The following is a 27,204-nucleotide window of genomic DNA, read 5'->3' on the forward strand; positions in this document are numbered from 1 at the left end:
ACACACACACACTATATATATATATATATATATATATATATATATATATATATACACTTATATATATATACATATATATATACTTATATATACATATATATATATACTTATATATACATATATATATACTTATATATACATATATATATACTTATATATATATATATATACACTTATATATATATATATATATATATATATATATATATATATATATATGGAGAATACCAATGCACATTACTACAGCAAGCATAAAATAGAACTTATAACGTATGGATTACAGTACTACAATGCCTCAATTACACACAAAAAGTTGCGAATGTCATCTCTACCCTAATGTCCGACATCATGAAAATCAATGAAAAATGGTGAAATTAAACTATTCATCGTCATGAAACGATCATGAAAATAAGAGATCTCACATAAATTCACGGATGCCATTGTAAATTTTACATACTCATGGATACCTTATAACCTTCGCGGTAAGGGCATACAATATGGTTTCCAAGATTACGTGCAACTGAATGCAATAAATAAGAAAAAATAGTCATGGAGTGAGTGAGAAGGACAAATAACTCTGAAAATAAATGCACGTGAGTAATGACGCGATGAAATGCACTAAAAACTATCTTTAAACACGATTTAGTGATAACGGTGACAAAATTATAAGGTGCTAACCGTGCTATCTCGAATCATCTGACTCAGCACGGCATATCGAACACAGTGGTGACAGGGAAGTAGAGGGGGTAAACCAACGAAGAATTCCCAACCTACAGCAACGACTACTTCACCCGACATCTCTCCCTTTCCATTCACTGCCAAGAAAGACGACACTAAGCCAATTCTTCCCCAGCTACATTTCACATACAAGTACCGTACCGTTAATCTTGTGTTTTTTTACTCGATTCTTTGGACTAAACGTCTTGAAAGGATGGACCTCCTGTTTGAGGGTAATGACAGATCCTCTTCCAATGACCATAAAGAACTACATTAAGGACTTCCTGCTCCTAGATAAACTGCGGTCCCCAAGGGGCCCACGAAAGATGATAGTCGAAGTCAGGGGACAATAAGATCCTAACTGCCAATACGCAGGAAACACCCGGTGTCATTTTACCGAGCATACACAACATTCTCCTGTGGGATACAGGAACCTTCGGTAAAATACCGAAAAAAAAAAGGTTTCCTGTCTTGTAAGAACTCTTCCTCATGAATGTCTATCCAGTAGGTATCCAGTAGGAAGGATTCAAGGCATCACATGCACCTGGTAAAGTGGGAGTGGAATGGCACGCTAAAAAGGGATAAAGGAAGTTGGGGCAGTAAGGGAGAGATGAATGTCGAGAAATGAAGGGGAGATTTGAACATTTACCTTAACGTTTCGCTTTACAGAACCAAATAAGATTACCGAATCTATTAGATACGGAGGAGAGAGAGAGAGAGAGAGAGAGAGAGAGAGAGAGAGAGAGAGAGAGAGAGAGAGAGAGAGAGAGAGAGAGAGAGACTGCTGCTGGAAATTTTTCAATTCCGAAAAAAAGATGTACAAAGCCTGTAAAAATCCAGAGGGTAAACAGGATAGGCCCATCTAGAATTCCTCTCCTTATTCTTCTTCCCTTTAATGACGCCGCATTTCCCCCCTCTTCCTACACGATCAGTCCCGGAGGGAATAATACCACAACAACAACAAATGCAGGTTCACAAAAAACAAATTCAATCAATCTCGTCTAAACAACATAGGCCTAAAGAGGCCAAAAGAACCCTGGTTCCCAGTCTTCTCTCTCTTTAAACATCAGCACACAAGAGGGGGTACCTGATCCTCCGAGGAGGAAAGGATGCCCAAGGATACCGAACTTGAGGCCAGACAAAGACGATAAAATAACCTTGCCATTCACGTCTGCGTTTTCAGGTGCCCTCTTCTCATTTAGAAAAAAAAAAGAGAAAAAATCCGGAAAATGGTAAATAACAGGAATAGAGGAAGAGGGACCATACCCGAAACACGATCAAGCAAAAGCAGAGCGGGGGTGACTATCGTTTAAAGAGCCAGTCAAAAGGGCGTCGCTGATCTTTTGGGTCGAAGGGACTGGAGGTAACAGGTAGTTGCGTAGCTTCTTCAGATATGGAACCCAAAGTGACCCATAGAGAAATTCGATTCTCCTTCACGTTTTTTTTTTTAATTTACTCTCTTTTTCTTCTTCCGGGAAAGATGAAAAAACACCACTATTGATATGAGGAAACCGTTACTAAATGAAGGGAAAAGGAAAAGGCAAGTAACGTATACCGCCTGGGAAAAAGTCCTTCATTCAACAATGTCTGTATTTTGTAAAGAAAAATGAAAAAAAAAAAATCCCGGTTACCAGTTGGTCAATGAACTTTCAGAAATAAAACAAAATGGTGTATATAAGGAACAATAAAACAATAATCGTGCGTTCCAAAGACACTTTAGCATCCACATAAAACTAGAGAATGTAAGAAAATAGAAAAAGTCACCTCGAAAAATCACCAACATTCGCCGGCAAGCCAGACAAACCAACAGCCGGGCGGAATCAGGCACAGGTATGCGCCGCTAACGGTAGTGCAATGGTCTCAACTTCCGTCCGGTCACTTGAGAGTGTGCAATTCACGCACACAACCCAGCTCGCTCCTCCATTCGGTGGGGGGGGGGGAGACTGTTTTCTATTTCACCATAAAGGAAATGAAACTTCATATTTGTGTTATGAATGCAATATGTTCTAACCAGGTGATTTCGCATAAACAAAGGTATCAAATAGTAAAAGAGAAACTTTAGAAGAGAGATAGATGGAATTGGTTTCCCTACATTACGAAAGCGAAGACAGTAGGAAGAATGGTTAATCTGGAGAGCCACAATTCAATCCTTTTTTTTTTCCCTTTAGTTTAATGTTGTCATAGGTAATGAATTGAACATTTTAGGCTGGCACTGATTTATTCCACCAATTAACCAGTAAAAATTTGCATTATTCGTTCGAATCTCTCGTGTGTATGTTCTTGTTTTCTGCAACTGAAAGGTAAAAACGTTCTTTTTTTTAGTCTCTCTGGAATATCGGGCTTGTAGTGATATAGGCACATCCATAAAATGTGTGAAATCGTGAAAAACGCGTATTTGTACCAATAAAAAAATTACATATATAAGTAAAAAGTAATCAGTAACTATAAGAGCAAAACTGAATATTCTCGTTATTAGCCCAAAGAGATTCATGTGCTGGAGTTGGGTTTTAGCTGTGTGGTCTATTTCTCGAGAAGGATTTAATTAATGTCTTTAGAAAACGTCGCAAGTAATTGAAATAACGATGTAGAATGACTGGCTAGACATATAATGCAGATTTAAAATATATTTTTACTAAATAAAGAAATTGTATTTCAATCTACCGTTATAAAATTTACGAACGTTAATGCATACGAAACATCATCATCACCATTGTTCTCTAGTCTTTGAGGGTACACTCTGGCACACTATTCTATCTTATTTCTCTTCCTCTGGGTTTGTTAAAGTTTTTAGTTTATTCAAGAAATATTTATTTCAATGATGTTACTGTTCGCAAGATATTTTATTTTTTCTTTCCTCACTGGGCCATTTTCCCTGTTGGAGCCCCTGGGCTTATAGCATTCAGCTTTCCCAACTAGGGTTGTAGCCTAGAAAGTAATAATAATATTAATAATAATAATAGAAAACTAAATGGCGATGGCCAACCCGAAAGTTGATGTCTATGTTATGATATAAGAATTTATTGTGCTTTCCAGAGAAACTCAAGATAAATCAATTCTCATCATAAAATAAAAAGTTAACACTATGAACAGCATTTTTTCGTTCACATGAAAGAGGTGACTGACAAGAGCACACCAAGTATTCTTCAAGAGCAAAATGACTACAAATATATATTTACGCAGAAATTTATTAAGAAAGAAATGCCTCGCTGAATATCATGCTTTATCTATTGGTGGCACAACAAAGGAATCAAAGTTCGTGGGGGGATTCTGAAATATATATTCAATAAAACTGCAAGTGTCAGCCACGGTAATAAACCCCTTCATATTGAGTGCCACATCATTTCCCGACTCCATCCAATCTGAATGATCTGAGGGCAAATTTCCACTGGCTGTAAAAGAAATCTTTTTATGACAATGCAAACGGTTCTTAAAGAATAAATAAAGTCCCCCCCCCCCATCTGTTTCCGATATCGATAGAGATAATACCATAAGAAAATCTTCTTAGACAGAAATATAGCCCCGAAAGAGACTGGGAGTTAGTATTGAGAATTCCTAAGCATCTAGAGTAAAAATGAAACAAAGACCATAAATCAACTGCATAACAATTAGCAATAGTGTAAAGATACAGTGTTATAGAAAAAAATACACCAAGGGTTTGATTTCCGGAAAAGACGGAGGGATTAGAGCATTTTCCATTCAACCCTATTGTACTCTGCTGACATAAATACGGCATCATGCACATGCTAAGTAGCAGAATGTGGCGGGTAGCTGTCAGAGATTAAGGCAAAGAACTACCAACCTCATAATATTCTTGACGATAGGTAGGTGGCCGCATAAATAAAGTGCATGTGATTCACACCTGGCAAAACTCCAGAGTATCTTCCAAAAAGTTTGATACGTACGTGACTGACCACGCCCAAATAAACATATACAATGAATCAATTATAAAATAGGATTGCGCGTGTGCACCTAAATAATGTTGTCTTTGCCATTGCATAAGTCTCATGATATGAATTAGAAAAATATTTTTCATGTAATGAAGGAAGTAAAATCTTATAGACTGAATACGGGCCTTCCACAATAGCTATCAGGGGTCGTGTAAAAACATGTGTGTCTATTTGTTTTCTAACAAGAAATTCGTAAAAGACATGACAAAGTACAAACAAAAATGTACCAGTCCACCCCTTACCCCCGTCACTTCGTATGGTGGGTGTCATTTATTACATTTACGTAGACTTAACAGGACTCGGAACGAGACAGACCAGGAATTCACCTGAGACTTTACATAGACCCTTTCTCTCGCAATGTTAGGGGAGGGAGCGATAGGGGCCGTGCAGGAAACAAAATAAAACGTGGTAACGACAAAACAATAAAACATGTAATAAACCCCTTTAGAAATTATATGGACAAAAGAAATATTAAATAAAAGAACTGGATCGTCTTCTAAGATGATTTTACACAGGATACATTTATAAAAAAGAATCACTTAGGCGAGAACATTCGAAATCTTTTATAATAACAAAAAAGCCATTTAACTAGAAAGACAGAATTATTTGCACATTCTATGAAAATGTGATTCTCGACCACATGGCCTCTGGACCTCCATTGTCAAACACAGCGATGATGTGTTTTCTCTTCCATAGAATATGAAATAGTTTTGCATAGTATACCTTACCGTCGAAGGTAATAATTAAGATAAACACGCCATACGGAAGAAAATTAACTGAATTCCAATTGCACTGATGTACTTAATTATGTATTTAAAAAAACGGGGGGGGGGGGAGTTTTCGAGGAATTTTTGAAAAGGATCATTTGGATCATTAACTTTCTTCATCCATTCACATCAAATCTTTTTAACGAAAAGGATCAGGAGCCTCCTCAAAGGTAATGCCACAATCTATCTATATTTTCATTATACTCATAATCAACCAGCATGATAGGGAAATTCGGGTGAACGTTCTATTAATTACACAGCAAAAATTCATATTTTTTAAACAAAAGATAAATTAATCTCATTGCAACAAAATTATTGTTTAAGTATATAAAGAAGATTCATTATACAGTATACCCGACCTGCTACGAACTACCCGATATCCCCCTCCCTATTGGGTAAACACTGATAAGACTGTTATAAAGTGTCGTTTCATTATCTTGAGTCCTCCTTCACTAGCACTTGAAATTATTTTTGTAATATGATTAAAAGTTTAAGTCTGTAGGCTGGCGCTACTTGAAATATTATTAGATTGTGAAACAACTATTGCCACAGACACGCAAGGCATCTTGGCAGTTACTCGATATAAACAGACTTATAAAAATCCAAAATAAAATGCAAAACATCCACCAAAGCAAATTGATTTAACCTTACAGGATCGCTTTAGCTACACCTGGGGTACAATATATTGAATGCCATGCGCTTTTTACATCGGTTAATGTGCTGAAACAAAGAAAAACATTTAAATGTTGATAATATTGTAGATAGACTTAAAGTACTTTATACCTCCAAGAAAAATATATCTTAATCTATAGCATACTATAAAATTTATACGTAGTTTTTGGGGGTACGTGATATAAAAAACAAAGACGACATTGATTATGATAATCAAATGCCCTTTTCTTCTGTGAAGAATGATGGAACAATTATCTAGAATTTGAGATAATTTAATATTTACTGAAGGAAGTCATTATTTTATAAGAAGGATATAATTGAAATTACGACGCGTCAAATAATAGATTTCGACTATCAATAAACCCTAAGGATTAAAAAAAGAAAAAAAATAGACATCTTCAAACCAAGAAATGACACACACCAATGGCAGAAATTAACATATTTACTGCTGAATACAATGACCTCACTCGAGTAAATTGGCATCATTATAAACTTTACCGATAAAAGAACGCCTTACAGTATATCCTATTTCTGATTTGACAGTGATTACGCCGCACAGCAATGATAGGGCCTACTTGAACTAAGATCTACAAGAGCGACCTCAACTTTTCTTCCTGGGTTTAAAGTAGAACAGATACGATCTGTTTTGCCTAGAAGGACCAGCAGTAACGGGAGGTGGGGGGGGGGGGGGTCATTCGAATGAAAACAATGGTGTGCAGGTGTTGCAGCCAGAAACGGAATTTCAGCGACAGACGAATCTCTTCTCCACAGCACTCTCAACAACCCTTTCTTTTCACAAACATTCATGACAAGGTCTGGTATTGTCATAACTACCTCTAGTTAAAGGATTTATGATGATGTGCGTGAACAACGAGGACACAAAATGGACCATGAACTACAACTCGCAAATGTCTATTCTCTATCCCTCCAGTGAGATGAATGATCTCTACCTCATACCAATGAAATAGTAGACATCCCGGACGCGCCCACGACCCAGGTAAGCCTAAAATTCCTGATGCTTACCTTTCAAATATATTAGCGGCTATACCTAGACAACTTTCAAACTATGTCAGTGGTGATACTCTTAACAGGTATTTCGTGTGCTTAAAAGCCATGTATTAGATATACAGTAAGAGGAAAGATTAAAATGTCGGAATGAAAAGGACATCTGACATCCCCGCACAATACACCTTCCCTTCAACCCCAGTGCCCGAAGGCCATACTCACCTGAGAAGAGTTCCACACTTGAAAAAAAAGTTTCAAAGACAAATTCGCGGCAAAAGCACACTTCACCCACAATGCACACACTATTTGGTACACCTCTCACGACGAATGTTATATCAAAACAAGGTTTCACTTAGAAAGGAGCTACCGGCTACAGCATCCAGAGAGATACGGACAATTTAAGATAAGGGTGCGAGGGAGCCACCTCACTGACACCCTACCTCTTCACTGGTCAAAGTCATTCTGAGAGTCTGAGACTACGAGAGTACTAGCGAGGCGGCGAGCGTTCTCGCTCAGGCAGACTCGCAGCTCGCTGCGTCGGCGGCCGACATAGTCACTACTCACTCGGTTATCGATGCCATTTCATGTTTTTTTCTAATCAATTTCATTTGATTTGCTATATTTAATGACATCAACGCCGTCTCTGGCATAAACTGTTACCGATTAATTCAATGTCTAGGTAAATGATAAATGAGACGTTCAATCTATGAAAGCCAAACGAAGATTTCATTTTCATGGTCCGAGGCAGATGAGATCGAGAATGTATGTAACCACTTGTTCCGCCACTGCCCTCAAAAACATCATTCCTTTTACATTCCTTGTAAAATACACCTAGAAAGAGTGGCGGGAACTATTTATCAATTGAAAAAATTCTCACATAAAAATTTTAATCCGTAACCCACATCAGATGATGTAAACACTCATATTGCAATAATTTAGTCCTTTTTTTGCATAGATTAACTTTAAATTCAGACAGTTAGGGTCAGACAAAAAATGTTAGCATCTTAGGTATCTGCAATTCTACATCTCAACTTATTCTAACCCCTCCCACTCCCATTGAAGCCAGACACACACAAACACACACACCGCAACCATATATGGATAAGGCCCAGGATTTCAACATCGACAAAAACAACTAGTGTATGATATAAGTTAAACTTTATTTTCTAAAAGAGTTCTTCCTCCCCGCCACCCAGAAAAAACGTGGATAAATATAATTCACTGCATTCAACCAATACAACTAATATTCCAGCAGAAAGCGATACAATGACTTGTAAAAGTTCTACCGTTAAGCCTAAGCCAACGCCAACAGCAAACTGTGAACTCAAAGTATGCCCCAAGAAAGATCCCCCACACATTAATCCCCCGAGTCCCGATACCCATCCCTAGCCCTTCCCTGACCGAGAGAGAGAGAGAGAAGGAACGAAGAATCGCCTCCTTCATCCACAAAAATGCCACTGCTCATTGATGCCAACTTCAAACAGCCATTGGCAATACAAAAATCGTATTCAATAGCTGCTTCGATATGATCATCTCATGAATCTCTAATGGAGAACGTTATTAACCAAAATGTCAGAATAACTAAATATTGCTTGTCTTACTGAATTAGCCTCCCACACCGGGTACGCCTTGCGTAGAGGGAGAGAGGGGGGAGGGTGATAGGGTCCTTCATTGTCCCTCCCTTCCACCCCTCATCCTCACCTTCACTACCCCACCCCTTGGAGGAATAATACCCCCCAACCTCCATCCACGGGGTGACCAATCCTCTTTAGAACTTGGATCACGGATCCTACGTTCCCGGACCACGTACTGATATTTAGGATACCTGTGAGAGATGCCGAGCAGCCGAGGTTAAGGCCAGCCATTTCCCATTGGCTTCCATAACTTTTTCCTTTTCAAAAGCAAACATAAAACGAAAATCTTTAATATATATCAGTTATTTGAAAAAGACTGTTTTCCGTGAAGATATATCAATCGAAAATAAAATGGTAAACTAGATAAAGAAAAACATCGGTGGATAAAGAAACAAATTCTCATCGGCGAACTTGGATATTGGCTACGCAATCATTCCATCTTTAACAAACCATATAGACGCTGTTGTTATGTATCACAATAGAACAAATAAAAGTACAGGAAAAAGGGACCATAGATGATAGAAGCTCGCGTATAAAAATCTTTATTTGCATGGAATATGAAATCCAGACAGTATTACATCGGGTCCTCTCTGATTACAGTTATTTCCCTTTGCCTGCACATACACCGAATAGTCTGGCCTATTCTTTACAGATTCTCCTCTGTCCTCATAAACCTGACAACACTGAAATTACCAAACAATTCTTCCTCATCCAAGGTGTTACTGCACTGTAATTGTCCAGTGGCCACTTTCCTCTTGTTAAGGTTAGAAGAGACTTCAGCTATGGTAAGCAGCTCTTTTAGGAGAAGGATACTCCAAAATCAAACCTTTGGGTAGTGCCATAGCCTCTGTACCATGGTCTTCCACTGCCTTGGGTTAGAGTTCTCTTGCTTGAGGGTACACTCGGGCACGCTGTTCTGTTTTCTTTCTCTTCCTCTTGTTTTCTTTTTCTTTTTTGAAGTTTTATAGTCTATATTAATTTAAATTTTGTTACTCTTAAAAATTTTATTTTTCCTTGTTTCCTTTCCTCACTAGGCTATTTTCCCCGTTGGAGCCCCTGGGCTTATAGCATCCTGCTTTTCCAACAAGGGTTGTAGCTTAACAAGTAATAATAATAATAATAATAATAATAAGAATAATAATAATAAAATACAAGAAAAAAAGATAACAGTTCACCAAGAAAAAGCTTATATTCCTCTACCCTTCAATAAATAAACATCTCCCTTTACCGCCTTTAAACTTGAAGGAGGATCATTACCTTTTGATTAATCGCTAAATATCAAATAATTTTGTATACATAATATCTGACACAGCTTGAAGAAAATATTTCAACAACCAACATGTAATACTTTTCATGCAGAGTCCTTTCTGTATCAATGAATTACCGATGTTTATAAGACTTTTGCAGTTATTTAGATAATTATTTCAATATAATAACTAACAAATTACATACAAAACAAGTTTTAAAATGTGTTTTACCTGCAGACAGAAATTCTAATAAGAATCTCCTCAAATTTAAATTTTTTATCCCAACAAACACCTATACTTGTGTTAAATACGATAAAATTTGTTTGGTAAATCATAAGTTGGCAAATTTTTTTTTTATATCATAATATTGGACTAAACTAAATGAACATATCGAAACTAGCCATTCACTCAGCACCTCTAGTAATTTTTTTTTCGTACTGCAATCAAAATAATCTACGTTCCTGATGCATAAGTAATTTTAAAACTTATAAACCACTTCCTAAAAATGCAATATTGTAATTTGTTCACAAGAAGAAGCTTTTGTGATGCCAGATAGATCTCTACAGTTTCCAACACATGATATATCTTTCTTGGCTTTATCTATTGTTGTTTTCAAAAGCCCCAATGACCAATAAAGTATAATATGCTGATGTGACTATTCCTATTTATATAATATGGACAGAAGACTTCTTAATCATCTAAATAAACAGAAAATCATACATGGAAATCGATGTGACCGGAACTATGAAAATTAACGAATCTTTTTTTTTTTTTTTTTTTTTTTTTAAGGATAAAACTAGAAAGTCCATAAACCCCAAATATTTCCTTGAATACAACTAGGAACTTAAATACAAGACGAAAACGCAAAAACAAAAAATCCTCAATACCAAATTTGATTAGGAAGTCCAAGAGAAAGAAGGGGTTAGCCAATATTAACAGACCGATTTCCCCTTTCCCCTCATCGACTTTCAATCTTTACATATCGTTAAATCCTTTATGCAGAAAAAAAAGCAATTCTTTGAGAAAGAAACTAATAGGATGAAAAAATCCAGAATCTCATTAAAACCGATCGTAAAACCGGAAGAACAAAAATTATATAAAAGTTGAGGGCTAAAATAGAAAAACGCATCGAGGGGGAGGCTACATTACGGGATGGCTTTTCCTAAAACCGGGGGAGAATTTGGGAGACCACTAAATTGAAAAACTTTTCTGCTGCCAGTTTATATGAAAATACTGGCAGAATTTATGGGTTCCTTGGAAATTTTAAGCCGATATCATTAAGGGTATTGACCGCGTCTGTACACAGCGTAATGTCTTGGAAAGTGATTAAAATGTGACAAATATTTTGAATTAATTGTTCTCGCCGTCATCGATTATCGATGTACTGGTGGAAACTACTTTTCAGGCCATCCTTTACTGTTATTATCCCGAAAGATTTGGTTGAAATCCGTCTAGCAAGTCTTAAAACCAGGAAAGACCCTTAACGCGTTTACTTATGTTAAGACATCCGATTTTGTATCGCCTTGTATTATGAATAAACACCTCAACTAATTTCCCATCTGTTAGACTCTGACAATAATTATGGGTTGTATTTTATAACCATCTTCTTTCTCTCCAAAAAGTTTTAAAAAATACAACAAGAATAACTTTTCTAAAAGAGATACATAATACTTGTTTGCATTTTCCCTTTAATCAGCAACATTACATGGTTCAAATAGCAGCAGTGGAGTCTGTTCTTGATTACTTCACATAATTCTGTTTTTATTCAACTGCAGCCAAGAGACTAACATGGTAAATGGTTATTAACCATGTTATTATACAATATTTATTTTTCAAATAATGACAGGAAGGCATATGCAGTCAAATAACAATACAAAAACCGACAAAGATCAATACCATAACGCAAAACCTTCCCAAATAAGCTCCAAAAGAAGGAATCTCTGTGGAAGGGAACTACTTTACAGAGAAAACAATCCCATTTCCCATCTCTGTTATGCAGCAAAGTTTTAAGCGAATGCAAAAAATTTTCTTGATGAATATGGAAGAGTAACAACTAACTTTTCCCTTCTCCGAAACCCTGAAATACTTTCACATTCTCTACATGGCATTCCCGCTACCCCCATAAATGAGCTCAATTCCCTTTTCAACTGTGCCTCTTCATAGTTTATTACGGAAATATGGAACAATGTACGCAAGAGGCTGAAAGCAGTTGCCCATCTATGGGAAGTGTCATTTCACGATAAACACAAAACTCATTTCCAAAGGGCCAAAACCTAATAAACCACATCAGCTTAATTAACATAATGGTAACTGATGAAATTAGTCTTTTTTTCTGATAGGGAAACGCTGGTAACGTGCGATGTCCTGCGTAAATGATGCTTAGTAATGTGCATCGGAAACCGACATATTTCTATCTTTTTCATATTCTTTATTTCATCCCTTTAATATAGTATCAATCCTTCTTTGGCTTAATCGAAATCCCTGCCATCCCCTTTCTATATTTCCTAGTGTGATTCTTATTTAATTGCCCCCTCTTTCTTAAGCATACATCTAGGTATGATAATCTTAACGGTGTAATTAAAAGACGCAAAAATTTACATAATCTATTTCAACAGTGGGAATCCCTATTTATTTTTAATTTTCAGATGATTCAAAAAACAAATATTGGATAGAGCACCTTTCGCATGGGATTGCATAATAGAGACACGCCCGAGGTTGGTTTAGTCATTATTTCATCTAATAATTAACGTAGTGACGTCAATTTTAACTTTGGAATTGGTTATCTCGTGTCAGGTTGAGTATAGAAGGAGAGCCACCAATTTATTTAACGTCCTTTCAAATCCATGTTCTGGTTGAATCGTGATGGTTAGGTTATGAACCGAGGGACTGATGGGATAACGTCTGCGTCCTCAAAAGGATAAAGCTCCACCCATCTCGAACAATTTACTTTACTTTATAGTGTAGGGAGGTGGGAGGGAACATCTAGCATAAAGACTGAGATGAAAATTGTACTGAAAGGCAAATGTCTAGATTAAAAAGATGTGATGGTGAATTAGATACGGTAAATGAATTACAGTATTAGGCTCACGCCTAAGATTCCCAGTTTAAAGTCTCACTCCTTCATGCCAACCACGATATAGAAGGAACAGCAAATTCTCTACTTCTTTCGTCAAATTGAAGATCATCCCTTTAAGTCGTGCCTAGGCTGAGAATATATCAGCATCCATGAAGCGCGCATGGTATCCAATTTTCTTTTTTTTTCTTTTTTATTTATGAAAAATCTGCTCAGCATCCAGGCGACTGTCTGCTTTGATTCTGCTACGCTTTAAGTCTTAAAGAGATGATGACTTCCTTCTTTTTTTTTTCTTTTTTTTAAAGCAAAACATAATGAAATGTTGTTTACCTAAATTTCAACTCCCTATCAAATATGGTTTTAACCGGTTGTGACCATGAATGGATTTGATTATTTCACCTTAAACTTGCTCGGACTTTTATTAAATATCTGATACTATTGACATGGATAAACAATCAATGTACATGGACAATTTTAAATGCTTTTATAAAGTTGCAAACTGTGTCATTTAGGTTGATGAAAATGGAACCTAGATCCGTTCCCTTTGGAACGCTATATATGACCGTAGTTACAAATAAATACTAGGATGTGAAACCAAGATAATTTACAGGAAGTCCAATTATCCTTATTTTTTTAACTTCCGGCCAAATATAAAAGTATCAACTTCAAGGATAGGTTAAGCGAATTCAAGGCGAAATGCGTGGATTCTGGTGCCCAGGTATCGCAATTGACTCATATTGGTTAGGTGGTAAGATATATTAACCTCTAGATCCTAGGCTTTCTCGATGATTTGCGCAATAATCTTCACAGAACGTATTATTGGCTAAACCCCATACAAAAGACATTTATGTAAAAAAAAAAAAAAAAAAAAAAAAAAAAAAAAAAAAATTGCCAATTTGATCCTACATCAAAAAAGTTTCAAAAGCATGCACAGTAGGTGTATTCAATAAATAAAAAATATCAATATATATATATATATATATATATATATATATGTGTGTGTGTGTGTGTGTGTGTGTGTGTGTGTGTGTGTGTAGATATCACGAAAGCTGACACGTGATGAATATAAAATGTATTATAGCCACGAAAGGAAAAATGAAAAGACTTGATTGGAGCTAGTACTTTCTCCTTTCGTGGTTATAATACATATATATATATATATATATATATATATATATATATATATATATGTGTGTGTGTGTGTGTGTGTGTGTGTGTGTGTGTTGCTACAGCAAAAGATTTGCCCCTACACTTTTAAGCTACGCTCTCCCCTGTTATTTCCATTTGTATCTCTTAGAAAATTGACGTCGAAAAACACCCTCCTAGTGTCCAAGACTGAAGTGTTTGATCTGCAAATGACTAACAGTCAGTGGGATCTGCCAATTGCAACATAAAGGCTAATTTCTTACTTCCTAAGACGATTACATCTTAACCGCGTATGGATAATTCGGAGATAGCATATTCCAGTCTCCCATTTCCTATATAGTTTTCCAGAACTAGTATTGCTGCCAAACATTCTAGCAGTACTTGAGAAGCTATGATATTCAACAATACATTATCTAGGAATTAGGTCTATGGTAGCTTACATAGCCAGCTGCCCTGCCCTTATAGCTAAAGATTTTCAAAAGGATATGACCTCAAAAATAATTAAATGTACATATTCTGATGCAGGATTTTTACATATCTTATTTAGTACTCCGATTTGTTTCCTTCAACCGATTAAAAACTGAAGAAATATATAGGTCGTAGGGAGACAGCGCACTGTTAGTTTCAGAAATTGGCTGGTGGTAGAAAACTAGACCATACTTTTGGCAATGTCGTTTACTCGATATATATTTGGGCGACAGGACAAACGAGGATTTTTTTTTTTTTTTTTTCTTTTTTTTTTTTTTTTTTTTTTTTTGCCAGGAGGGGGTCAGGTTTCGCTGCTGAGTAGAGTTCTACTGTTGATTTTCTCCTCCATAATTGTTTGAATGAATTTCATAATTGGCTGTGTCGAGACGCCGTTGTCAATACAAAGCAACTGGATCCTTTTATTTCTTTAAGTCACTTTCAGTAATAGCTGCAATGACAGTTTCCTTTTTTCCATGGTGTTCAGCTATAATTCATGCTCTTGGAAGAAGATATCTAATGCTTGCAAAGGAAAATACTGAGGAATTTGAGGAGCTAGCTGACAGTGTTTGTTATTATTATTATTATTATTATTATTATTATTATTATTATCATTATTATTATTATTATTATTATTATTATTATTATTATTATTATTAGCTAAGCTACAACCTTATTTGGAAAAGCAGGATGCTATAACCCTAGGGCTCCAACAGGTAAAAAATAACCCAGTGAGGAAAGGAAATTAGGAAATAAATTAACTACATGAGAAGTAATGAATAATTAGTATATGTAAAATATTTTAAGATCAGTAACAACACTAAAATAAATCTGTTATATATAAACTATGGAGAGACGTTCAATACTGATGTAAGGGAATGGTGACACTCATGTAACCTGGTTTGAAAGAATCTTACCGTTGCAAATGCTGTGCGTGTGTGTGTGTGAGTAATTATATATTTCTTAGGTAAAGCTTATCAACATTCACTCCCTATACGGAGACCCCAATTTATATATATCTATATATATATATATATATATATATATATATATATATATATATATACACATATATTCCCAAGATAGAATTCGGTATTAAATGCCATTCGAGGGTGATATTTACATTGATTGAAATCACGTGTGCTTGTGATATATATATATATATATATATATATATATATATATATATATATATATATATATATATATAAACACGAGAAGCAATTAGCCTGGAATTGGGACACAGAAGAAGCATCGTAAAAAAGAATAGTAAAATATGTAATCATAATTCAAACTTGCAGGTTGGTGTCAGGATCGGCGAAGAATCCCGATCTACGTGACGAAGGTGAATCGGGCAATGATCGCCTTCAAGAAAGTTTAAAGGTAATTCTTCGGAATTGCACAAGGCCTGCCTCTAATGGCATTCTCAAGAAAATCCTACCTATCACCTTGTGGGAATCTCTGGACTAGAAATGCAAGGACGGTAGTGTCCTGAAAATCGAATAAACATCGTCAGACGTGTTTACATAGCAATTTACTTCGTTGACACTTCCCAGAGAATGCTCGTTTAAGGGATGCACTTCCAGAGTTAGAGGTCTCTTCCTCTTTCTTGTCAATTAGTTGTCTAAATCTTCTTCTCTCCATCAAAGGAACGAAAAGAAAAGAAGAAGAAAAGTCTAGGCAAGAAAGCTTTCTTTCTGCCGAGGGTTTATGAGAATTAGTCATCAAACACACCTGATTACGAGAGATTACCCGACACCTGGTTTACTTAGTCAGAGAGAGAGAGAGAGAGAGAGAGAGAGAGAGAGAGAGAGAGAGGGAGAGAGAGAGAGAGAGAGAGAATAACTCAAAAATAGCAATACTTGCTCACTATTGTAGTCTCCATATATTTTACTTACAAGCAAACAAATGTCTTAGGTGGAGTTCTCTTGCTTGAGGGTAGACTCGGGCACGCTATTCTATCTTATTTCTCTCCCAATGGTTTTTTTAAGTTTTTAAATTTCATTTATGAAAACTCAATTTTAATGTAGTTATCTTTCTTAAAATATCTTATTTTGATTGTTCATTACTTCTCTTGTAGTTAACTTACATTTCATTGTTTCCTTTCCTCACTGGGTTATTTTCCCTATTGGAGCCCTTGGGCTTATAGCATCCTGCTTTTCTTACTAGGGCTGTAGCTTAGCTAGTAATAATAATAATAATAATAATAATAATAATAATAATAATAATAATACGTACTTATTTTAACAATAATCATTTGAAGGCATGCATGCGTGCATACATATATACATATATTGTATAAGGGTAATAGCTCCGGAATATGCGTGGGTATACTAAGGTGCAGAATCATTGACAGGAAGATAACCCACGCATGCAGGGCTAAATGAGAGCAAATTGAGACCAGGAAGCGGTATCAAATAAACATTAATATGAGAGATGGAAGAATGAAAGGTTGGTTTATATAAGTATTTGAGAGTATATCTAAATGACGATGAAAGAAAAAGCGAGTCACAGAATAAGTTAAATAAGATAGGTAGCAAGGCGTGCAAAATATTGGCAAGAGATTATTTTTGTCTTAAGAAGGCATGGTTGGATTTTATGAAGGAATTGTGCAGCCAACTTTCCTTCAGGAAAGTAAAATGGGGATATTGTAAGCAATTTACAAAATATAACCACATATATATATATATATATATATATATATATATATATATATATATATATATATATATATATATATATATATATATATATGATAAATTTTGCACATTTAGACGTGTTTTTCATATTCAAATAAGCCATATATTTTTCATACATTAATGTCTGGATTCTCTTAACGACCTTGGGATCAGAGCCCCAGGCGAAATCGCACAAGGAGAAGAGCTACTAACCGGCCGGGAGTCGAACCCTGGTCCGGGAAGCTTGTATAAACAGTGACACTACCACTTGGCCACGAAGAAAGATAAAACGATAAAATCTGAATTCGACAGGTATAAGTACAGAAGAATTGTCATTGACTTTTATCTTTCTTCGTGGCCAAGTGGTAGTGTCGCTGTTTATAAAAGCTTCCCGGACCAGGGTTCGACTCCTGGCCGGTTAGAAGCTCTTGTCTGTTGTGATTTCCCCTGGGGCTTTGATCCCGAGGTCGTTAAGAGAATCCAGACATTAATGTATAAAAAATATATGGCTTATTTGAATATGAAAAACACGTCTAAATGTGCAAAATTTGTCATTAATCGAATGCCAAGTCACAAACATATCAATTAGCTACGATGGTGAAGATGGGTTGATGTCAATTCTAAGTACTAAAAATCCTGAATTCGACAGGTATAAGTACAGAAGAATTGTCATTGACTTTTATCTTTCTTCGTGGCCAAGTGGTAATGTCACTGTTTATAAAAGCTTCCCGGACTAGGGTTCGACTCCCGGCCGGTTAGAAGCTCTTGTCTATGTGTGATTTTGCCTGAAGCTCTGATCCCAAGTCGTTAAGAGAATCCATACATTAATGTATAAAAAATATATGGCTTATTTGAATATGAAAAACACGTCTAAATGTGCAAAATTTGTCATCAATTGAATGCCAAGACACAAACACTAATTAGCTACGATGGTGAAGATGGGTTGATGTCAATTCTAAGTACAAAAAACCTGAATTCGACTGGTATAAGTACAGAAGAATTGTCATTGACTTTTATCTTTTTTTGTGGTCAAGTGGTAGTGTCACTGTTTATACAAGCTTCCCGGACCAGGGTTCGACTCCCGGCCAGTTGGAAGCTCTTGTCTTTGTGTGATTTCGCCTGGGGCTCTGATCCCGAGGTAGTTAAGAGAATCCAGACATTAATGTATAAAAAATATTTGGCTTATTTGGACATATATATATATATATATATATATATATATATATATATATATATATATATATATATATATATATATATATTCTTACAAAGCTGGTCTAGCATAAGAGTAAATATTTTATTCATATATTTCATTTATGTATTTAATAGATGAGGGTTTAAGTAATGTATGTAAATTATATATGACTGTCATTGTTCATTTAATTGTATTTTCATTCAATTCAGTATATGTAAATTTACGTTACTTTTACGAATCAACTTTTTATTTCATGTAGTTTTGTTACGAAGTCTTGTGTAACTTCGTTTAGGTATGCTGTATGACATACAAAGTATAGCATGAGGGATTACATTATTTTCGTGTTTCCACGTGGTTAGAAAGTGCATGAAAATTCTCGAATTAGATTTACTCTCATTTTATCGTCACGCGAGGTAGGTGGGCAGAGTTAGCTGAGAGAGAGTTGCCTCACAAGCAAGATTAGTACCCCTTTTCAATATACTATGTTGGCAATCTTACGCCGCTAGACCATGCCCCCCACGCTACGAGAATGGTCTATTAGAAAAATTCTAGAAGTATCAAGTCAATATATATAGACATATATAGGCATAAGCAGCAGAAGGGATCCAGCCTATCCCTTTGAAATAGCCAAAGTTCGCCAGCCCTCTTTCCTCTCAAGTGTGTGTCCTCTAACGAAAAGTGATTTCTACCCAACATATATTGTGAACAGTGTTGTTCAAACGTTGGTGAAATGAATGGATGTTAATTCAAATGATTGGATGTTAATTCAAGTGTAGTGGCCATGTGAGATTTATGTTAAACAGTGAAGTGTATTTATTTTGCTTAACTGTTCGGTAACCTCGTGTGAACCAAAAGACGTAGGTGTAACAGCTACATATATGTAAATTTTATCATGGTATGTTAATTTGTTAAATTAAATTTTTATAAAATGAATTTCCATTTAAACAGGTGATTGTATATTTTTTCAAAGTGTCTTTCTTTTGTCTTAGTTTAAAGTTTAGTTCAGATTTAATATTTCGAGCGATTTATTTTTGGTGTTAATTCTTGTGAATTGCTATTGTAACTTTTTACAGAATATATTTATTTTTGTGAAGTGTGTATTATTTTGATCACCAATATTTTCTATCAGTGCTTTGCTCGTAATTCCTGACTGAGAACCGAAGAGGTTGGTTTTTGAATAGTTCTTATAAAGTAATCACCTAGTTTTGTTTTGAGTAACGTAAGAGACCTTTGGATATTCAGTGTTCATATATATTGCCGTCTGGGAGTGGCGTAATATTCTAAGAGCTCGGGTATTATTTTTCAAGTGTAACAGACATGTAATATAATCAGGGGAGTTTGGAGCTCGGGAGTTTATGTAATTCGCCAGCCGTAATAATAATAATAATATATATATATATATATATATATATATATATATATATATATATATATATGCATATATATATATATATACATATATAAATATATATATATAATATAATATATATATATATATGTATATATATATATATATATATATATATATATAAAATGGAAGTGGTAAAACGGATAGATCATTCAAGTGGTAAGACTAAATCTTTTTGAGGTGGGTTACTAACGTGTAAATGAAGGACAATAAATTAATGTAAAGATTATGCAATCCAGATGTTGTAATATGTAGAAGTAGAAGACAGCCAAGAAAATGCCGGATAGATGGCGCCACGAGACCAATGGGAAAGGTATGACTTTATGATCCAGAAAGAGTGATAGCGTGGAAGAGTTTTGATGTGATGATGATGAGCCTTCTATATACAGTACTGTAAGTATATGAATCAGGTAATGTCACGTATGTTTGACGCACTTGGTACTCGTCCACTAGTGAGAAATTAACAGTATAAATGTGGTAAAGACTGTTACGTTGTTTTTCCCCTCTAGATCTACCCCCTTTCAACGGAAATGGCTCATGATGAAAAATAAAGATCATATGTTTGTTTATGTGAAGGCAATCAGCCGTGAGCTATTTCCTCGGATATTCAAGTTATTAGCCACTGTCATAATCATCTTACAAGGGCTGACCTATAGACGAAAATCGTATGGATAGTGCTTTCGGAATATTAATAGTTTCTAGAAAAATTGAACTACAAACCCCGCAAAATACTATAATAAAAAAAGAAATCTTATATAATAAAAACTGCTGACAATACCTATGAAATTCAGTTCGATTAACATTGTCCATTCAAGAGTAAATAATGGCAAATATATAAAAGAAAGCAAACCAATTATATAATACTAAACTGGAAGAAAATAGCTCTAGAAATACAATACCAAGGCAAATTACGGAAAAGCATAAAACTACCCAACATCAATAAATATACGGTTAAACCTGAAATCATTAAAGATTACCATTTTTATTACATGGAATACAAAGCTCGAATGGGTATCTTAAATCCTTAATCGATCCATTAAGACTTGGCCTCTTCAAGTGTATTGTGCATTATCCTCCCCGCTCTATTCATCGTGGTTCCTGCGCCCTTGAAAAGACCTGATACACAACAAACCAACCTATGAATGCCACTACAATTCCTTTTGTGTATTCCTTTCCACCCACAACTGGATGAATCTTACGCCCGAATATCATCGAATATCGCATCATTTACATACCGATTAAAGGACACCTGGGCCGTGTAATGCATGAAAGGGACGGGAGGAGACCAGGAAGGTTCAAACCCGTAAATATCGAATACTCTCAAGGGATCTTTTCAAACTCCCTTGATATAAAACCTCTCTTGAAATGACGATTCTTTTCAGCCTTCGAGTTGACCCTCCGTGTGACCAGATTCCTTTATGAACACAATTTTCAGGACTGAAACTTGGGGCTTGAATTTTATAGGGCGATAGGCACTTTCAGGTGTCATCTGTCTCATCAAGGATATTGTCCACATGAAGAATCCATTTTTTTTTTCATCGATTTTTTTGGGAGAGGATATCAGGCCACAGAACATTAAATAACGGTATATCTTTTCATGAGAGAGAGAGAGAGAGAGAGAGAGAGAGAGAGAGAGAGAGAGAGAGAGAGAGAGAGAGAGAGAGAGAGAGAGTTTATAATAATAATAATAATAATAATAATCTTTATTCCAGCAAAAGCCATATACAGAATTACAATAAGGGTACAGTGATATTACACTTATGACCTCAGTAAAAATGATATGCAATACATATATACCAAATAATTATTAAGGCACATGAATATACTCCACAGAGTAGTACGTACCGGTACCCGGCCACTATCTATTCTGTTTGACTTCTCTTCAACCCTTAACTCCGGCTAGTATGTTCGCCATAATGACAATAGAGTTTATGGTTCAGCGTTCGGGTAATGTTTCCAGGCGTAGAAGAAACCACGCGTAACTCTTTCTCAAACAGGGAAACAATAACCTTGAAAATCAAGGTCGAGTTATTGTTGCACTGAATTCTTCATGCAACCTGGCATGTCTGCCACCAGCGATGAATACAGACAATCTGTGTACCAAATCTATACAAAAATAGTCTATATATATATATATATATATATATATATATATATATATATATATATATATATATATATATATATATTGTGTAAACACACACACATATATATATATAAATATATATATATATATATATATATATATATATATAAATATATATATAAATATATATATATAAATATATATATATATAAATATATATATATATATAAATTTATATATATATATATATATATATAAAACAATGAGAAATTAACAAGTTAGTATTCCATATTTCTATAATCATACCCATTCAAGTGGAATTCATCAATAACTCCAGAGAGAGAGAGAGAGAGAGAGAGAGAGAGAGAGAGAGAGAGAGAGAGAGAGTTTGTTAACCTCCATGATACCTTATAACCAATTTATCATAAATTTATTACATTACTCTAATCTACTATATTTTAGCAGTAATTAAGCACAATGGAAGAAATTTCCAACGACGACCGTATCGCCGATATAACCAAAATAGATACTGAAGAAAATCTCTATATTTGTATTATCAATATTATTATCATTATCATTACTTGCTAAGCTACAACCCTAGTTGGAAAAGCAAGATGCTATAAGCCCAGGGACTCCAACGGAGAAAATAGTCCAATGAGGAAAGGAAATAAGGAAATAAGAGAATTAAATAACTATTAAAATAATTATGAACCGTAACAATTAATATAAATATTTCATATATAAACTATGAAAACTTCAAAAAAAAAAATAAGAGAAAGAGAAATAAAATAGAATAGTGTAGCCAAGTGTACCCTCAAGCAAGAGAACTCTAACCCAAGACAGCTAAAGACCATGGTACAGAGGCTATGACACTACCCAGGACAAGAGAACAATGGTTTAATTTTGGAGTGTCCTCCTCCTAGAAGAGCTGCTTTACGCGGTATAGTTACTTCCAAATAGTTTATTTTCGGTGTTGACATTTCCTGTTTTCACCTCAGGTTAACAAAAGCTAATACACATATCTCAGATACGTTTGATGTTAATCAGTTAAAATCTTTTGAGTAATATTTTCTATCATATGAAAGGAGATGTCTGATGTTGCCCGTCCCTCTCACTACTTGCCTCCAGGTAAGTAAGCAGAATGAAAGTACTACACCTTATACTATCATCAGACTGTGTTTCGGTTACTTTTGACGGTCTTGGCACACTATTTACATTTTTGTTATCAAGACTTATCTTAGAATTGACTGGGGTTCGAGTCTCGCTCAAACTCGTTAGTTCCTTTGGTCACTGCAACTTCACCATCCTTGTGAGCTAAGGATGGGGGCTTTGAGGGGAGACTGTAGGTCTATCTGCTGAGTCATCAGCAGCCATTGCCTGGCCCTCCTTAGTTCTAGCTTGGGTGGAGAGGGGGCTTGGGTGCTAATTATATGTATATATGGTAAGTCTGTAGGGCATTATCCTGTTTGCAAGGCCAATGTCACTGTCCCTTGCTTCTGCCATTCATGAGTGGCCTTTAAACCTTTAACTGCTAAGCCCTTGACAAGGGATAGTGGATAAAAGCTCTACAGGCCAGGGATCAGCCCGCACACCCGTTTTCCCTTCATCCTTCTCTTGACTTCAAACCACGCCTAAGATCCCCTTGGCCCCGCCTACCGTCCATCCATCTCACTAATAACAGCCTTGGTAATGACCTGTTTAGCGCTATGAGAACCGTCTATTACCCAATAATTTGGAGAGGACTCTTCCACCTTCAAGTGATAGGAAGGAAGGCTGCCTTCTTGGGTGAACCAGCACATTGAAAGTAAGTACATGGACAACTTGAAACCCTATCGGCAAGAGAAAAGACTGTTTAAGGGTGAATTTTCGTTAAACATAAAAAAATTAAAACTTACATTATATTCCTGAATAGCCATTATCGTTCTGCATCTTTTTACGTACCTGCGGAAAAAAAGAATCCATTAAAAATTGAAGGCAATGTCAAAACTTTTTTTTTAACATTAAAATAATACTTAATACCCTTTGTTGGAAATCAAAATAATTCTAAGGACTAAGGGAACTTTAAATAACTATATGACCACAGGTAAAGAATTGATTTCCAATGTAATAAACTTATGTGAACCTTATAAACCACAAACCGTAAGTGCTAGGCATCGAAATAACTAATTCAAAGGGGAGTTTCTGCCAATATGTTTGTGAGTTTTTAAAATAATCAATAAACCCAATACAGGTAATAACGAAAGAGAGAGAGAGAGAGAGAGAGAGAGAGAGAGAGAGAGAGAGAGAGAGAGAGCTATCTTCATTTTCACTTCATTACACATATAGTTTTTTACGAAGACCGGAATTCCTATCAAAAGCAGACAATAGGATGTAGGGATATTAGGACTTAGGACCCGGGTAAGGGCTAAACAAAACCTATAATTCGAATCTTAAAAAAAAAAAAAAAAAAAAAAAAAACCCTGAAGATGAAATGGATTTTAAACAAGAAAATAACGTTTAACACTAAATTAATTCCAGATGCAGTATATATTATAAATAATTGTTCTCGAAACTGATACTTGAGATTACGCAAAGGGCAAGAAAAGTTTCGTAATCTATAATGAAGAAATGCAGATCAGGTAGCTGAGGAGGGATCTACCTTCCGCATGCTTGTAAAACCGTAATACAGTTTCTAAATCTTTAATTTTCACATTGATCCCTTGAAGAAATATTTGTTTTGGAAAAATCCCTTATCATCAGTGTCATTAACCCAGAAAGAGATTCGGCATTTTATATATGGTCAACATGGGACACTGATCATATTAATAAATATCTGAAATTATCAGTTGCCCATCATTATGAGAAATATATACATACCGACACAAAAAAAAAAATTAATTCTTCAAAAACTTATAAAATGCGAATGTATTCTATTCCTATTGCTATCATCCTTCACCTCCAAAACTTATTCACCTATTTTCGTAATATAATTAATATATATATATATATATATATATATATATATATATATATAATACGATTAACAGTGACAAGAATGGTTCGGTTTCGTCGAACCAATCACACACTTGAGACTTCACTCAAGACAACTACTGTAGAAGGGAAAAGAGGCCCCTTCCACATTTTAAGAGAACTGACAGAGGCGTTAGCCATGTGAGAAAAATTGCTTACCAGACCATCTCTCTCTCTCTCTCTCTCTCTCTCTCTCTCTCTCTCTCTCTCTCTCTCTAAGTGTGTACTGCGCGTTCGCACGCGTCTAGTGTGAAAGTATTGTCCACGAGATCAATATATTTTATTTTCTGTGGGATATATGCAGAAATGATACCCCCTGTAAAAAAAACGGTGACAAGATTTCAGTGTGCGAGTTGGATATAATTCTATCATATTTCTCTTGTATATGGGTGTCGTTTTATGACAAATACTGCATGTAATGTTCCAAGTTATTTCCATTCTGCGTATGTGAAAAAAGAAAAAGAATATACGAGACTATCGCTTTTATTTGCGTTGCACCACTCAAAAAGATGTTCCTCTCTCTTTTTCCTGTTGTTATTACGGTAAATAAAGGAGTATGTTGCTGTCTCTACTCATCACAGACAATATTTCGAGCGTAGAATATCCCACAGCGAAACAAACACATCAAACCATCCGTAATAATGTTTAAAGAACACGTGGAGCTGGAAATATATGTCACTATACCCTACGAATAATCCACGAAACACGTAAATATTCCTCTGCAAGTTTAACTATACAAGTGTTGTGCCACACCTGCAAAAGATAAAAGTGTGTGTGTGTGCTTATGTAGAGAGAGAGAGAGAGAGAGAGAGAGAGAGAGAGAGAGAGAGAGAGAGAGAGAGAGAGAGAGTAAATAAAAAAAAAATCGAAAGCTGGAAAGACTTTATCACACAAGTTCATAAGTTGTATCAAGATAAAGCCACTGGTAAGGCAAAGCCAGTTTTTATTAAAAGAAAAAAAAAACAAATAATGGTACACAAAACTCTAGAAGTTAAAGTACAATATACGGTAATACGAAAAGTTTTGAAACATCCTCGAATGGGTTCCTCGTAAATATAAACAACAGTCGTATTATCTCTCTCTCTCTCTCTCTCTCTCTCTCTCTCTCTCTCTCTCTCTCTGCACCAGGGAGAACCTAACAAAACATGGCGCCATGCCAATAAACAATGAAGTAGCAGTAAAGTACTGGTGTTGCCTAGTGAAAGCGGCCACTGTCATCAAAACGAAGATGCTACGGTCTAGAGCACAAACAGCACTCAATCAATGTCAACTGGCTTGATGGCACTCAAACAACTCAACCGATTGTCAGCTCCTTTTTTTCGCAAGGCACTCCCAGTCCCCCCTCCCACGAAAGGTCACCCTCCACTCTACAACCCACACACTTCTGCACTGCAATTGGACGCGTGATAAAAGAGAATTTAGTCCCCTTCTGCGTTGGACTCACCGACTCAGAAAAGGCATTTTCATGCGCATTGCAACCATTTCAAATGATGTAAACCTACTTAATAACTAAATTGTATCATGTGGGAATATTCCTTTAAGAAGGACCTCAACCTAGGCAAACCGCACGTTTACTCAATAAACTAATTCATTTTCATTTCTGCCCGTCCATTAGCCTTTAAACTTCTTCAACAAATAAATAAGTCCAACACATATAAACCTACTTAAGTATATGCTTTAGTTTTGAATATTATTCCAAAACAACACCTTTTGCCTGTTAATAAGTAACATATGTCTTCACATACTTATAGCACATAAAAGGCTCGCTTGCAGAATAAGTTATTTCAACAAAGTAATATGAAAACCTTGTAGCGGCAGTATTGACATTAGTAGCAATGAAAATCCCATAACGAAGAATGAAAGGAAGTGAAAAAGAGAAAAGGCGAATGCAATATCAAACAGGAAACGCAACTACGAGAGGAAATGGGACAATATTTAGGTACCGTCAGTCATAAAGATCCTACCTGGAAAGAGACGTGAGCACAAAGACACCTTGCGTACCTCCACCACAAGCTACCTGGTTGGATTCTTACATTTTAAACTGTCCCTCTCCCCCTTTCTTCTCTCTTTCCCGTTTATACTGACGTATTGTTGGTTCTACGTTCCTTATGGACAATATTGCCCGTGGCTAAATGAGGGACCTCTTTAGAAACCA

The 27,204-nt window shown here is 35.6% G+C and overlaps 1 protein-coding gene across 8 annotated transcripts in view; it reads right to left on the bottom strand.

Moving 5' to 3' along the window:
* LOC137642636 (FERM domain-containing protein 4A-like) overlaps nucleotides 1-27,204 on the bottom strand; it is an 807,510-nt gene that overhangs the window by 77,721 nt on the left and 702,585 nt on the right. The window contains exon 1 of one of the 8 annotated variants that reach the window (XM_068375385.1): nucleotides 7,331-7,614. The exons of the other annotated variants lie outside the window; for them this stretch is intronic. The gene's annotated coding sequence lies outside the window, so the exon portion shown is untranslated. Of the gene's footprint in view, nucleotides 1-7,330; nucleotides 7,615-27,204 lie in introns of those variants that run through there. 8 annotated transcript variants of the gene reach the window in all.

The sequence above is a fragment of the Palaemon carinicauda genome, chromosome 6 (assembly GCF_036898095.1).
Source record: "Palaemon carinicauda isolate YSFRI2023 chromosome 6, ASM3689809v2, whole genome shotgun sequence".
In the NCBI taxonomy this organism is placed as follows: domain Eukaryota; kingdom Metazoa; phylum Arthropoda; class Malacostraca; order Decapoda; family Palaemonidae; genus Palaemon; species Palaemon carinicauda.